General features: G+C 37.3%; 1 protein-coding gene and 1 long non-coding RNA gene across 4 annotated transcripts in view; one reads left to right on the top strand and one right to left on the bottom strand.

Annotated features, from left to right (window-relative positions):
* Rnf220 (ring finger protein 220) overlaps window positions 1–16,951 on the top strand; it is a 221,328-nt gene that overhangs the window by 37,142 nt on the left and 167,235 nt on the right. The gene's annotated exons all lie outside the window — the stretch shown is intronic.
* The window catches only part of LOC141424957 (uncharacterized), a 175,936-nt gene continuing 159,137 nt past the window's right edge, over window positions 153–16,951 (bottom strand). Inside the window, exons 6-7 of the long non-coding RNA XR_012449932.1 lie at window positions 5,992–6,029; window positions 153–4,902 (exon numbers count right to left, since the gene is read on the bottom strand). This is a non-coding gene — a long non-coding RNA (uncharacterized lncRNA). The remainder of the gene's footprint in view (window positions 4,903–5,991; window positions 6,030–16,951) is intronic.

The raw sequence follows: 16,951 nt of genomic DNA, 5'->3' as shown, positions 1-16,951 counted from the left end.
GTGTGCTTTAAAAAAGACATTTTCAAATTTTCTCATTTTTCTTTATAATTTTATTAGCCATGTATGCATCCCTAAATAATATAGCTTAGTTCAGCATTTTTAGACATTTGTATGAGAGGATTTATATTTTCTTATACTATTTGTATCCCATTTCTTCTGTTCACCACTAAGTTTTGCATGTAGCGAGAGTTTTTTTTTTTTTTTTTTTTTGCTGTGTATTATAGTCCCTTGTATGCCTGTACCCTGATTCATGAACCCATTGCAACGATGACATACCTACTTACAATTTTTGGTTCCTATAAAAAATGCAGTTATTACCATTTTTGTATATATCCTGATAAACATGGGCACAAGTTTCTTTAGGGCTGGGTCAAAGGTTAGAGCGTCTTCAATTTTACTGGCTAATGTCAAACTGTATTCCAAAAGGTTCTACCAATTTTTTTCTACTTCCAGTGGTTTGTGAGAATTATTGTTGCTCCATATTCTCACCAACACTGGTATGATTAGGCCTTCTAAGTTTTGCTAGCTTTGTGAATATATAATGATTTCTCAACTTAGGTTTTTATTTACATTTCTCTGTTCACTGATAAGACAGAATATCTTTTTATGTATTTATTGGTCATTTGAATTGTCTCTGTAGTTAAGCACCTTTTCAGAGTTTTGCTTATTTTTCTATGGGCTATCTCTACTCTGCTTTCTTTATATAGTCTTAGTACTTCTATTTCTAATTAACTATTACCTTATGAATATCTCCCATAAATATCCCATGTATTCCACATCTCTAGTCTTGAACCTTTTTAGTCCATCCTTTTGGTAGCTACCTGATTCCAATTTCTAAGACAAATCCCAGTCTTGTAATTCCATTCTCAGTCCTAAAGCCCTTCAGTAACTCTCCATTGCTTCCTAGACAACATGGAATATAAGCACACCCATCATTGCTATCTTACACTCCTCATCTCTCTCTCTTTCAGAGAACTTTTTAGGATCTTTTTTTTATTTATTTTTATTTTTTTGGTAGTACTGGGGCTTGCATTCAGCGCCTTGTGCTTGCTAGGCTGGTGCACTACTGTTTTGAGTCACTCCAGCAGCCTCCTAATCTCTTTCTGGACCCCACCAACCCCCTCCCCATCTTTTTCTTACGGTTTTGGATTATTGAGCATGCTAGGCCCTACCACTGAGCTACATCCCCAGGCCCCTTCCTATCTTTTTTCTTCTTCACTGATTGAGTTTGGACTCAAGGCCTTGTGCTAGGCAGGCACTCGAACATTTGAGCCACACCCCCATCCCTTTTTGCTTTTATTTTTCAGATAAGAAAAATGTTTATGCTGAAGCTGGCTTGGATCATGATCCTCCTATTTATGCTTCCATAAAGCTGGGGTGACAGACATGTGCCACCATGCCTAGTTTTTTTAATTGATTGAGATGGAAAGAGGGTCTCACAGACTTTTTGCCTAGGCTATCCTTGAACTGAGATCCTCTCCAGCTCCGCCCCTGAGTAGCTTGGATTATAGGCGTTAGCTACCACATCCAGCTCCAACTCTTTTTTATTATAAACTCCATCTCTACAAAACAGCTTGCAGCTCCTTAAACACATGAAACTGTTTACCCTGCCTTTGCCAGGGTCACCCTTTCTCTTCCCTTCACCCTTAATTTGGAAAATACTTACTCATCTTTTAAAATTCAACACAAAAATCATTTCTATACCAAATCTCTTCTTCTCATCTGTCATTTAACGCTGAGTCTTTTGTCTTTCTACTAAACACATTATTATTTCTAGCAGGGCACCGAATTCTCCCATCAGACTATATACATCAGTCCTCCTAAGGCCTGGGAAGCCCCTTAGAAGACAGGGACTTTTCTTTCTTTCTTTCTTTCTCTCTCTCTCCCCTCTCCTCCTTCCTTCCTGCCTTCCTTCTTTCCTGTGGGACTTAGGTTTGAACTCAGGGCTTCATGCTTGCAAAGCAGACACTCTACCACTTGAGTCATGCCACCAATCCATTTTTGTTGTGGTTATTTTGGAGATGGTGTCTCATGAACTGTTTGCCTGGGCTGGCCTTGAACTTTGATTCTCTACATCTCGGCCTCCCAAGTAGTTAGGATTATAGGTGTGAGCCACCAGTACCCAACAGGGACATTTCTTAATCATTTTTTTGTTCTCATGATGGATCACAGTGTCTGGCACAGAGCAGGCTGTAGTAAATAGTAGAAACTATTATTGGTGTTAATACTATTATCAATTATATGCTTATCTGTTTTCCTTCTTAAATTATAAATTTCTTGAATCTGGCACCAGGGTAGCAAGCAGTAACATTTGTCTAATAAATAAATAACTTACAAAAACAACAATTGCTTTAAAGCAATAATTGGGGTAATGCTAAGTATTGAGTATTAAATTGGAGGGAAACAAAAGTGATTTACATTCACCTCATGAGAATGAGTTTTAGGCTCAAACTAATTCAAAGCAAAATTTAAAAACAAATGTAAAGTTTTCTATTTGGGTCAAATAATAAGATGTGAAAATTAAGCTGGTAAAGCCTAATTTGACAGTTCACATGGAAAATAAGCTCAAATCTCTTATGTGATATTGGCCTTCATTTAAAATAATTATTTTTGTAGTGTATTTTGGGTATGTGAGTGTGGCCAAAAAAAAGGAAAATCTAAGAAACACAGTGCTAGAAGGTTGTCCTTTGGAGCACCAATCTCTGTTTACAGAACTTGTCACTGTTACAGAGAAATCTTATAGATGGCCCAGCCAAGAATATCTTGCTCAAAAACAGTGCCGTTGTTGGAGTGACCGTTCTTAAAATGTTTGCAGTAAGGTTCAGTAGGTGAAGTTCATGCGCATGACACTCTCATAGACAAACCATGGTGATGAGTAATCTGGTCTATGAGCTCTACCTCCCATCTCTTTCTCTCTCCCTCAAGATAACACATAATAATGGAAGTGGGTAATAGTGACATTGTTTGATACAGTGATACATTCGGTCTGCTCCAGGTTTCTAAAAGCAAATCATTTCTCTAAACTTCAATACTTTATTAGTGCTAATACATTACTATATTCCTTCACATTGACATTATAGTTGAGAATCAAGATATGCACAGTGGTACATTTTGCAAGAAGAGTGGCATTGGAGTCCCACAAATGGCGACTCATGTCACAGTTAGGTCATTGCCCTGTGATCCTGAGCTAGTTGCTTGATGCCTCTGACCTACAAAAGGCCTACCTACTTTAGAAATTGCTGTTGGGATTATAAATATTTATGTAAAACATCTAGCACAATACATACCTTCTAAATATCTTTCAACTTTGTATAAATATATCCATTCCCTTCTGCTACAGCCCTTTTTAAAAAAAAAAAAAAAAACTGGTTTGTTACCTTCAGTCTTGCTTACCCAGTTTTGTTCAGAGCAAAGGATATTCTGAAAGGCTGACTTACACCCTCAACATGTATGTCCCTGCTATACAGATGGATTTGTAACTGCCATTTATTGAATGTCTATCATGTGATGGGACTGATTTAGCATTTTATGAGTTATCTCATGTAATCTTCATAGTAAGCCTGTGAAGTAAGTATCATCATTCACCTTTTAAATACTAGAACTTGGAAATGTTGAATGACTTGCCCATAGCAACTCTGCTAGGACATGAAGGGCTCTGTGTGTGTCTGGGCGGATCTGTTTTGGAGGCCCGTGCTCTGATCCTGTCTCATGCTGCCTGTGCATCCAGTTATCAGTACCCAGTACTGTTCAACATTCTAATCCTATTATTAACCACCCCTTGCTTATTGTGAGTTTACCATACAGTCTCTATTGGCTTTGCACATCACCTGGCTACAGGGAAATGAGGGTAGATATGAATATCTGATCTGCCCAACAGTCACATTCCTTTTTGTATGTTAATAAACTGACACTATAGTCTTATTCTTCTCTTTTTTATGTCTTAGTGTGCACACATGAGCCTCCCTGGACTCAGCACTTGACTGGATTGAGTTTCTTGACCAGCAAGGGTAAAGACCAGACTCTAGACTTTGATAAATTTGTTAAGGGAAATGCCACCTGGTATAAGCCTTCTGGCAGCCAGTTTACTACTCCAAACTATAACTTTCTTTTTTTGATACAGGGTCTAAGCACTGTTTCCTAGGTTGGCCTTGGACTCACTATGTAGCCAGGCTGACCTCAAACTTGAACTCACTATGTAGCCTAGGCTGGCAACTCGTGATCCTCCTCAGTGCTGGGATTACAGTTGTGTACCACCATTCCTGCCTCCAAACTATAACTTTCAGATGCCTACAATTAACCTTGATGATAATGATGAAAAGAATCTTTTATTTGGTGTGAGACCTGGTTGGTTTTTTGGTTTTGCATTTTAAAGGTCTGATGGTTTTTTAAAGAGTATATTAATTGTGCAAAGTAATGGATTTCATTATGACATGTTCATACATGCATATAATGTACTTTGATCATACCTCTGTACTACCCTTTCTTATCCTTCCTCCCCCTTTTTCTCTTACATGTCCCTAATTGTCCCCCTTTCACTTTCATGTTCTATATACCCAAATTCTACATATGAGAAAACATGCAATACTTGAAATAAGACTGCTTATTTCACTTAACATGATGATCTCCAGTTCTATCCATTTTCTTGCAAACCTGGCTGCTTTTATAGACTTTGATATAGTAAAGATCTGAAGGACTGGTGGAGTGGCTCAAGTGGTAGAGCACCTGCCTAGCAAGTATGAGGCCCTGAGTCAAAACCCAGTACTGCCAAAAAAAAAAAAAAAAAAAGAAAAGAAAAAGAAGACTGTCTTCATTTGGTTTTCTGGGCCTTGTGCTAGTCTCTGTGAATAGCCGCTCATTTCTGATGCTTTCTCAAGCATCCAGTGAATAAGCACATTATGAACCCTAGAATGAGAAAGAAAAGGAAATTTAGTATTTTTGTCTTTGTCCTCAAGAATCTTACCACGTAACTGGGAACATTAGACATTAAAAAAAAAAAAAACAACCCAGCAATTCAAAATACCAGGTTGCAGTATTTTCACACAGTAAGCAACCTGTGAATCACATGAAGTAAATGTTTGACATCACAGGTGCCCAGTTTTTAACGTAGGAGCCGGATAAATACTTGTTGGATGACTATTGAAGGGTGGCCTCCGAGATGCCACTTTTTCACAGACAGCGTCCCACCTGTATGATAGCCAACTATTCCCTGGACAGCTCCACCTCAATGAATCTCTCATGAGAACCTCAAATTCAACATATCAAAGTATATTTTTATGAACTTTACATCTTTGGAGAAGAAGTATGACCTCAAAGTTAGGAGCATGGAGTCTAGGATAATGGTGTGAATCACAGCTCTTGCTGACTGACTCGGGTGAAGTATCTTTCTTTGTGTGAGGGGAATATAAGATTGTTCTTAACAGCAGATGAAATGGTGGATTTAAGATTTTCAATACAACATCTGCACATAGTCAGTAATCATTAGATGTTAGCTATTATCATCTATAATTCCCCCAAATCTTCTCTTTTCCTCAATTGGTAATAGTGCCACTATCCACTCCAACCTTCTTCTTCACCGCAGCTCATTGAACTAGTTAATAAAACTCTATTCTCTCTTGTTATCCCTTACATTATGATTCATTCAGTAGGCACTGAGGACACAGAGATGAATTCTTGCCACTCTCTGTGTCTGTGGAAGCACATCCATATAGAGCTGCAGCCTATAGATAATCCTCATGGTGGAAATGCAAAAGTGTGCTAAAGAGAGCCTGGAACAGATGGCCCTTCCTCTTTGCAGACCAATGTCCTTGCTTGTGCCTTCATCACTTCTGACTGTGGAGATTGCAGCAGGGCTTGTTTTTCCTTTTTATTGCTTTAGAAAATATGCAGGTAAAACATAAATACGTATTCATTGTAAAGAAAATTAAATTTCAGAAATAATTAAAAAAATTAAAATCTCAGGCTGGGAATGTAGCTCAGTGGTCGAGTGCCTACCTAATATATGTACCAGATCCTGGACTTGATCCGCAGCACTGCAAAAATAAATAAGTAAATAAATAAATATTTTTAAAATAAATGAATAATAAAACGTATTACTCTGATTCTTTACTCCTACTCCCCTCCAGGGCTGGAGGAATGGCTCAATTGGTAGAGCGCCTGCCTAGCAAGCATAAGGCCCTGTGTTCAAACCCCAGTACTACCAAAAAAATCCTACTCCCCTCCACAAAGGTAAATACTGTTCACTATTTAGTATGTACTTTTCAAGACCTTTTTCTCTTATAATATGTATTTATTTATGTAATAGAAATACAGTTTTTTATACCAACAGGTTTATATTATAAATATACTTCTTGCTCTTTTCACTTAACAATATATTAATTTTTTCTATGTTAATACATAATAGAATTGTCACATTCTTTTTAACTCCTAAATAGCATTCCATATTTTGGAATTACCACAATTTATTTAGTAATTTCCCTGTTGGAAGCTTTTTAATTCACTTGTAGTTTTTCACTATTATAATCAATTGTGCAGCAAACTTTATGCATATATCTTTTTATAGACATATGCAATTACTTCCAGAACTAAGTTTCTAGAAGTGGAGGTACTGGGATAAAGTTGTAAGAATTTACATTTTTGTTAGACTGTGCTAAATTACACTTCAAAAAGACTATACACATTTATACTACCCAACAATGAATGAGAATATTCACTTGTGTAATTGATCATTACACATCTCACCAACACTGGATATTGTCAGCCCTGTAACTTTAGCAAATGTAATGAGTAAAACAATGTTGTATTATTCTTCTATAGACTTGTATTTCTGTGATTGCTAGTGCTTACTCTCATATACTTACTGAATATTTGTTTTTCTTAAGTGAATTGTCTGCTTATATTATTTACCTATTTCTCTAGTAGATTGCCTTTTTCTTTTTGATTTGAAGATTCTCTCCATTTCATTATAATACTGACTCTTTATTATATATGCTACAAACATTTTTTCCTAGACCATTGCTTGTCTTTATTTATATTGTTTCACACCATTCAGGTTTTAATTCATATGTAGTAAAAATTGGTCAGTCTTTTCTATTGTGGCTTCTGGAGTTTGTGTTTTGCTTAGGAGGGGTATTCATAACGCATGGAAAACTTTATATATTTAGTTTTTTCCTTTCAATAATTTGGTAGCTTCATTTTCCAAGATTCATCTTTAATATACTTAAAATGTGTCTTTATCTACAGAGTGAATTAACTTTATAATTTTTTTCCTAAGATAATTTGCAATTGTCCCAATAAAATTAAGTAATCCATACTTTTTCTACTGTCTTGAAATGCCAGATTGTACAGGGTCTGCATCTGGACTCAGTTCCATTCTCTTGAATTTTTGGGGGTCCATTTTTGTGCAAACACTGTGCTGTTTCAATTCTTATAGCATTTTAGGATGTTTTTATACTTTATGGGGCCCAAATATGTATATCTAACTTTTTAAAAAATATATTTCTTTTTTCTTTGTCACACTGTTTTTCTTTCTCATAATTGTCTAGACTGCTTTTGTATATATCTTTTCCCAGGTGAACTTTAAAGTAAATCTTCCCAGTTTCATAAAGTAACCTATAAGTATTTTGATTGGAATTTCATTAAATTTACAGTTTAATTTGAGTCTCATCCAGAAACATAATATAACCTTTATTTATTTTTGTCTCCTTTTAATGTTCTTCAATAACATTTCCAGTTTCTTAATGTAAATTTTTGACACTGCTGAGTTTAGTCACATGTATTTTATAGTTTGCTTGTTATTATCAGTGAGACATTTTACCTTACATTTTTCTATTTGGCTATAGTTGGTGAATGCAAAAAAGATTGATTTTTTGTTGTTGATCTTTTGTCAAGCCTGTGATAGAATCTAGTATTAATTTTGAATTTTTATAATTAGTTATTAGATTGTCTAAGTTGAAATTTAAATCACTTATAAATAGCAATGTTTTATGTTTTCTGTTGTAATACTGTTTTTTTCTTGTCTTATTGCACTAACTAAGGCCTCCAGTGTCATGCTCAGTAGTTGTGATGATAGCAATGAAGACAAGCATCTTTATCTTACTAAAGTATCTTTTTGTGATAGTCATGAAGTTTTTCTCCTTTAATCTTTTAAGGTAGTAAGTTATACTAATAGATTGCCAAATATGGAGCCACCCTTTAACATTACTGGATAAGTCTTACCCACTCATGAAAAGTAACCTTTAAAAAATATTTAAGTCTAAGATATGTGCATTTATGTTCTTAAGTAAGATTATAATTTTATTTACTTATGCTATTATCTTAGTCCATTTTCTATCGCTATAATAATACATGAGACTGGGTAACATAAAATAAGTTTACTTTGGCTTATGGTTCTGGAGGTTGGGAAGTCCAAAGGCATGGTGCTCATATCTGCTGGGTTACAAATGAGCTTGAACTACTTCATCTCATGGTAGAAAGTGGAAGGGCAGTACATGCATGCAGGCAGAAGAGAGAATGATAAGAGGTGAATTGCTTTACAACAGTCTGCTCTCATGGTAACCAATCTAGTCCTACAAGAATGAGAACTCCCTCACATGAGAAAATCATTAATCCATTCCTGAGGGTTCCTCCCTCATGACTGAGGCACCTCTTATGAGGCGCCACCTTCCAATCCTGCCACATTGAGGTATTGAAGTCCCAGCATTTTGGGGGACACACTCAAATCTCAGCAGCTGCCTATTTTTCATACTGGAACAATTTTAGTAAATTGATTCTTAAGACATTTTTGGTCTCAGGATCCATTTATATTGCCTTCTTAAAAATTGTTCGGGATCCCCAAAAAGCTTCATTTATGTAAGTTACCTACCAATGTTAAAAACTAAAATGGAGAAATTTTAAAAACACAAGCACATATTTTTTTGGTTGCCAGAGCAGTCACAATATCACGCGTCATTCCATTAGCTTCTGGAAAACATTACTGTATACTTGTAGGAGAATGAAAATAAAAAGTCAAAACATCTTAGTATTATTACCAAAATAATTTTGGCCTTGTGAACTCCCAGAAAAGTCTCAAGGATCTTTATGTTCCTGAGACTACATTTTGAGAACTGGTAGCCTAGCAGAATGAGTTGTAAGAGTTCCATTTTTTCCATGTACTAATGTTAATAATATAGAAGTACTTATACTTAAAGGTAAGACTCATCTGTAAATTACTGATGGTGTTTGAAGCAGTGCATCTTTGCCTGCCATTTCAGTTTCTCCTATGGTGTTGGGCTACTCAGGTTTTACATGTCTTCTTTTGTGCGTTTTGTTTTGTTTTGTTTGAGGCAGGGTTTTGTTATATTGCCTAGGCTGGTCTTGAACTTCTAGGCTCAAGTGATTCTTTCACTTCAGCCTCCCAAGTAACTGGGAGTACAGGCATGAACCATTACACCTGGCCTTAGATCAATTTATGAATTTACATTTATCTAGAAAATCATGCAGTTTCATATAGATTTTCATTTTTAAGCATAAATAAAATACGTTGTTTGCACACGTATTTTCTTTTATTCTCATTTGAGTTTGCCAAAGTTTATTTTATCACTATTTGTAGGTATGTTTTAGATAACTTATTTTGGTATGATTAATCAAATTTATTGTGTTTGTTTCATTTATTTTAGTGGATATGTTTTTAAGGCAGTTTTATTGAGGTATAATTTATATATAACAATTTACCCTTGATAATGTACATTTCTGTGAATTTTGACAAATGGCAAACAACTTCTACCACCTTCAAAAATTCCCTCATTTCAGCCGGGCACAGTAGCTCAAACCTATAATCCTAGCTACTTGGAAGTCTGAGATTGGAAGGATCATGGTTTGAGGCCAGCCTGGGCAAAAAGTTTGTGAGATACTATCTCAACCAATGGCTGGGTGTAGCAGCAAGAACCTGTCATCCAGCTACACAGGGAAGCATAAATAGGAGGCTCGTGGTCCAGACTGGCCTGGGGCAAAATGAGACCCTATCTTAAAAAAACAAAACAAAACAAAAACACAAAAAGGGCTGGTGAACTGGCTCACATGGAAGAATACCTGCCTAACAAGTGCGAGCCCCTGAGTTCAAGTCCCGTCCTACAAAATAAATAAAATTCCCTCATTTTCCATTGTAGTCGAACTTTCCCTGATCCCTAGCTCCTGACATCTTGTTTCCTATTTTGGTAGTTTATTCCTTTTTATTTGTAAGTAGCATTCCATTTTTTTGGTATACCACAGTTTGTTTATGAATTCACCAGCTGAAGGACATTTGGGTTATTTCCTGTTTGGAGCAATTATGAATAAAGCTACATTAAATATTTGTGAACAAGTTTTTGTGCAAACGCAAGTTATCATTTTTCTTAAGAGCTAGGAGTGGAATCGCTAGGTCATATGGTAAGTATATGTGTGTCTTTGTAAGAAATTGCCCAGCTATTTTCTTAGCATTCTCTACTTTCTGGATTTCTATTTCTGCTTGAATTGTTCTTTCCTTTGCTTCTGTCAAGCCTTTTGTTGTTGTTGTTGTTGTTGTTTAGAATGTGGGTTTTTTACTGTGAGTCAACTTAGTGAAGGCATAGGACATACCACAATGCTCCAGAAAGAGGCCTCAGTGACACGACTTGGGCAATGGGTGAACAAGATGATAACTAAAATTTTCGCCCAAGTAAGGCCTAATGGGGATCATAGGAGAGAGAGAGAGAGAAAAAAAAATGAGAAAAATTTAAAAGAAGAGCAAAGAAGAGGAAGAAAAGAAATGATAATAAAATATTGCGTAAAAGGGGAGTGTTGAGTGTTACCTTGTAATGTCATGGAGGCCTACAAAGAGTGTGAGGCCTGGAGGGCAGTAGGGTAGATGAGCTAGGAACCACTTATGTTGATCCTGAAAGTCTGTGGTTCCAAGGTTCAATTTGAGTAAAGAGTTGTCAGCTTTGATGATATGATTCTAGTGGTATTGTAATGGAACTGAGGTGTAGGGAAAGGGAGATACATTGGAGATGGAGCTAGCAGTGAGACTGTCATAAAAAGTCTTTTTACCAGACTGCTGGGGCTCGTGATGCTCTCAAAGGAAAAGAGAAATGTGTGGAATGAAAAACATCTAGTAGAGAGTCAATAAATATTTGACTAACTAATTAGTTAAGTTACTTAAGGCACTTGATAATTTGTTAAGAAATAGATGTTTGTTAGAACTACAAACTCATAAACTTGAGACATTGAAAACAATATGGAAAGAGGAATGCAAAAGAACCCTGAAAATTAATTTAATGGGTGGGGTAAGCAGAGGGCTTACCAATGGAGATATCTCTTAACTATATAAATATAACACAGGTTTTTTTTGGAATAAGCATGGAACCTAGTGAAGAAAGACAAGGATGACCTGAGTTCTCCAACTATGACACCTGCCTTCTGTCCCTGGTTCACACCTGAGCTTGTCTCAAGACACCCTGAAGCCAGACAGCCAAGTGATGAGGAGGGAATGTTGCTAAGGTAGTTGAAGTTTTGTGGTGGGGTGTGGGTAGATTAAATGACCCTGAAGAACTTTCTAGCCATTCTAGTAAGATATTGGACAAGTGTTATATTTCCAGAATAAGGTTTCCGTTGATTTCTGGAGCAATCCTAAGACCTTCAATGGGAAAGAACACATAAAGGCTATTAGGTAATCCGGGTCAAGACAATTTCTGTTAGTCTTGGGAAATGTTAAATTTAGGGGAGAATGAAATTCCTTTCCACAGCAGAACTTGAGGAATTATTTGGTAATCAAGGGCCCAATTCTCCTATAATGAGGTAAGGTTATTACATGCTATAAGAGAAGGAAAAATTCTAGTACCAGGACAAATGTTTCCTCTCTTCTGTAAAATTTTGTTCATAGATTTAACATTGCATTAACTATGACTTTAATCCTCCCTACAAAGAAGATTGTTTTTTCTCACACAGTACTGAAAAGCCCATTGAGTTGAGATACTATATAAGAAAATAGTGTTGTGTGAGAAATGACACACAGCAGTACAGGTGTACTGCTTCGCATTTATTAGGAACATGCTAAGTGCGGGGATACAACAATGAACAAAACAGACCAAGTCCCTACCTTCAAGGAGCTTCCTAAATTGTAGTGAGAGCACATGGAAGAAAGCATTAACTCAGTCTGGGATCGAGGATGGCTTAGGAGAGGGGTGGCACCACTCTTCCAGTCTCTTCCCTACGTGACAACCAGAAAGACTTTTTAAAATCGTACTCTCAAAAATGTTATTCCCTTGCTTAATGTCTCACCCATGGCTTCCTTTTGCTTTTCCAATAAGGATCAAAGTTACATTCACATGGCCTATGAAGTTGTGTAGGATCTGGCCCATTTCCCTCTCTGGCCTCATCCCCAACTAGTCCCTTCCACACTGGGGACACCTGCTATCCCCTTCATCTGGAACACATGTCCATTCACCCCAACTCTTTGCCCCTAACCATCCCCACCTCCAACCCACTTTGCTCAGGTAGACCCACTTATCCTGCATATCCCAGCTCCAATGTGAATTCCTCAGTGTCCTTGACCATTTCCCTCTCCCAGCAACTGACATACACACTCATAATAACCTGGGCCAATGCTCCCCTCCCTTCCTCTTCTGTTCCTCTCCTCCTTCATTCAAACACTAAAGAAACATACATTACATAATATATATTACATAATAGTAAATAGCAATACTTTGAAGAAAAAGAATAATTTATTGTAATATTTCAAAAAGGACATTATACGTGTGCACATACATACACACATATATATGTGAATATATATATATATATATGTGAATATATCAGAATAAATGAATGAAGAAAATTTGTGAGTAAGATTTCTCCAGTTGAGGAAAGAAATTCAGGCAAAGAAAATGACACATGCAAAGACGCAGATGTAGGAATGGGCATGAAGTAATTGTCAAATAACTAGAAACAGGATGAGAGGGACTGGCTCCTTCACCATAAGATTGTAAAGGTAGGTCGGATCACACCTGTAATCTTGGATTTCTTCCTGGTTGGGAGTGGGGAGGGGGGGTTGGGAATAGGTGGTAGAAATCAAAGATATTAAGCAAAGGAGTGTACTATTCAAATTACTTTTTGGAAAGATAACTGATTCTTCATCTATGGCTATTCCGTCTCTAAAATCTTAAATTCTAAAGTAGTGAAGTCTTACTAATTTAGCATTGCTATTAAGTTAGTGAATCAGTCAGTTAATGCAGGAAATCACAAAAAGTACTACATCAGTAGTTTAACATGTTATTCTAACTTACAGTCTATAAATGCTACTTGCTAATTATGGGATAGAAGACCAGGGCCTTTCCTTAACAGTCGAGTCCTTGATTCTTGAATAAATGCATTCATATCAAATTGTCTATGGATTTCAACTTGAGCTTCTTTAGACTCAAACAAGAAATTTAAGTATTCTTGTGAAATAACCTTAGTACACTTTATTGTTAGTGTTTCTTCAGGTTTTTTACATGATCATATGACAGTTGTCAGCACAATGTCTCAAGCCAAACTGCCTGGCTTGGAATCCTGGATGCACCATGTCCTAATGTGGGCAAGTTTCTTTATGCCTCGGTTCCTTTTATGCCCAGATCAGAGAGTTATTGTGAGAATCAAACAGATGTTTTATGTAGAGGCTAATATAGTACCTCACACATAGTAAACATTCAATAAATGTTAACTATTGTCCAATTTTCTGACCCAGACCCAATTCAACAGTATTTTAAAAGGACATTTACCTTTATTAAATTTTCCCAAAAACACTTCTTTTTGCACCATTTGTTTCCATAATATTTAATTATGCAAATATAATAACTACTGCCATGGAAATACAATTTTGGAATACTCACAATGACTTACACTGAACTTGTGGAAGTATGTGCAAGAGAATGGCCTATCATCCAGGAACATTCCAGGTGGCCACTAACTAGTATGTGTCACAGTAGATAGAAAGTTTCAGTTAGCCTAGTAGCTTATTACAGAAGAGGTCAATGAAGAAAGTCATCCATTTTTGGATGACAAACAACCTCTGTCCTTCTAACTTTGTCCCTGAGCCTATTATAACAGTTCTTTAATCTTACCAACTCCTAGGCCCATGCCAGACCTTTAATTTCCCTAAGCACCAAAAAAGAGAATGTTCTCTTGTATGACTTAAAATGAAAATAACACTAACTTGTAAGATAAGTGTAGGGAAGTTCAATAAAGTTCTAGCTTTTCCCATGGTGATTATTTTGGTGCTTTTTTTTAATTTTAAATTCTTTCTAAAAAATGTTGGAGGGATTTGCTTTGTTTTGCTGGTATCCTGAGGATGTGGTTACCTATTGAGTAACCCAGCACTGCTTTTGACTCTTCCTTTTTTCCCAACCTCTCAGCCTTCTCCTGAAACTGCTTCTTTCCTTATTGAGCCTACCCCTCCCAATTCATCACTTTTAACTGCTCTCTTGCTAATGTCTTCTACCTCATTTCCTTACATACTTTCTCCTTACACAGAACTCATCTAATAAACCGCAAACATGGGATATATTGAATTTGAGTTGACTTTGCAGATTCCAGGTAGAACTGGCCAATAGGTAATTATCATAAAATCTGAAACCCAGGAGACAAAGTAAAAGTAGGTAATAAGCCTTGGGAATCTTCAACAAATAAGTGGAATTTCATCCTGTACAAGTCCCTCACATCATGAAACGCATGTAGATTGAAAAGAGCAATGACTGAACTTCAAACTTGGGGTAGATGGAATAGGAGCTGCTGAAGAAGGAGAGACATCCACATGCAGGAAGCCTGAATCCAAGGAAGGGGAGCTTTAATAAGGAATGACTCCAGTGTCAACTATAACAAACAGATGAGGTAAGATTAGGCTCAGCAGTGATTGGCAGCTAGGAGGTACTCAGTGCATATTTGTTGAGTGACTGGTTTATTAGGACTGAAACAATTTAGAAGTTACTGGTGAGCTGGGCCACGGTGGCACATGCTTGTAAGAAGGGAGATAGGGATCTCAGTTTGAGGCCTGCCTGTCAAAAGCACAAAACCCTATTTAAAATATAAACTAAACAACAAAAGGACTGTGGGCATGGTTCAAATGGTAGTGCACTTGCATAGCAAATTCAAGGCCCTGAGTTTAATCCACAGTATCACCCGTTGCCCCTCAAAGAAGTTATTAGTCATTGGTGCTAAGTTTGTGTTTTCTTCAAAGCAGACTCTGAAGCAAGGATTAGTTTATGTGAAAGATAAAAGAACACTGGGTTAAGTGTTGGGGTGGGAGGTGAAATGAGGAGGGGCTCAGCAGCCAATAAAGGCTAAATCAAGCCAGCAGTTAGAACTTAATCACACTGGGAAGCTACGGAAGTCAGTGTTGAAAATTTGCGTAATAGTTACCCTTCTTGAGGGGTGGGAGAGCTGAGGTATTTATATACCAGTTCTTTCAGGTCATTGATTGAGGGCTGCTCTTAGAGAGCATCAATTCACTGATATTTCCAGCTGGCTGTTGGACATCAAACCAGACCCTCCAGCAAATGTATGCAGGTCCACGTAGCTCGAAGTCAGGTGTTCACTGAAGTAGTAATTACAGGGGGCATGGGGGCATAGGCAGGGCAGCAACAGCACCCATCACACTTGGTATGCACAGTTTCAGTGGCAGAAGTTAGACTGCTATAGCTTGATAGGAAATTGGAAATGATCAATGGAGAAACTGAATGTAGACAACTATTTCAAGATGCTTGGTTTAGAAGAGGAGGATTAGATGTGTCAATAGGCTGATTTTGTATGTGGTAGAAAAGAAACACAGGATGTAATGGGAAATACACCCTCCTGGTGATGTTCATTGAGGGAACTCACAACATTTCCCAGTTTTTCATTAGAGTAGAAGTTTATTAGGTGCACTAGCCACTTATTTCAGGTGCCTTCTTTGACCTCCTTAAACAAACCAATTGAAGAAGCCCTGCTTAGCTTAGCTAGCCTTTTCCAGCCTCATATACCCATCAATTCTAAGCCTGAAAAGCCAGGGAAAGAGACTGCACTTAGATGCAGAGCAGACTGCAGAAGATGTGGAGCACAGTAGCTAGACCCCGGACTCTAGGAGAACTGCAAGGTCAGAGGAGACCTGCTTCTGAGGGGTCTTCCACTGGTGGTTCCTCCCATGTGAGTAAATCTCAATAATTGGTTTGGTTTGGACATAACAGGACTAGCCCCCAAAGAAGCATGTGACATTAATCTAAAATGTGATGAATGTCACACTTTATTTGATTGATGCCTATCTTTTTAGCTAAACATAAGCTCATGAGGACAAGGACAAGGACTGTATTCATTTTAGCACTGTCCCTCGTGCCTGGTACCTACTCAGTATTCAATAAACATTTGTTTAATGTGGAAAAAAACCAAAACAGGTAATACTGTCTATTGCTGGTGCTTAACCTAAGAAAACAATAAAGCTGGGTTTTTATCCCCCTAGAAGTGGACTTTCTATGAAGCTAATGAAATTTAAACTTGAGGGTTCCTTTCTTTCATGGACTTCTTTCAAGACCCTGGGAAAGGCCTTAGCCATATTTTTTTTACATGGTCACTTTTTTTTCTAATTTGCAAAATTAAAATAATCAAAATTAAGACCACTGTTTATACTATGACTTCATGTTTCCCATGCTGGAGTGGCCCTGGGTGTTTTGGGGACCTGGTTCAGGAGAAGTTGAGGAATATTTTGTCTATTTGGGTTTAATGGGACCCATTTATGTGGCTTGCAGTGTCTTCTTTGCAGAGTTAGCTGACAGCCAGCTGTCCTGGCATACACATGGCTCTTAGGTCAACTGCTCCTGCTCACTGTGCTAACTCTCTGGGAGTCAGGTACATGGCCAGAGCTTGTTTAAGGGGACATGAATATGTCTTACAGCACCCTGCAATAGAGGAGAAACAAGGCTTGAAAAGGAATGGATCCTACCAGGTGTGGTGTTGC

The sequence above is a fragment of the Castor canadensis genome, chromosome 7 (assembly GCF_047511655.1).
Source record: "Castor canadensis chromosome 7, mCasCan1.hap1v2, whole genome shotgun sequence".
Lineage (NCBI taxonomy): Eukaryota > Metazoa > Chordata > Mammalia > Rodentia > Castoridae > Castor > Castor canadensis.
This window is presented reverse-complemented; position numbering and strand designations above follow the sequence as displayed.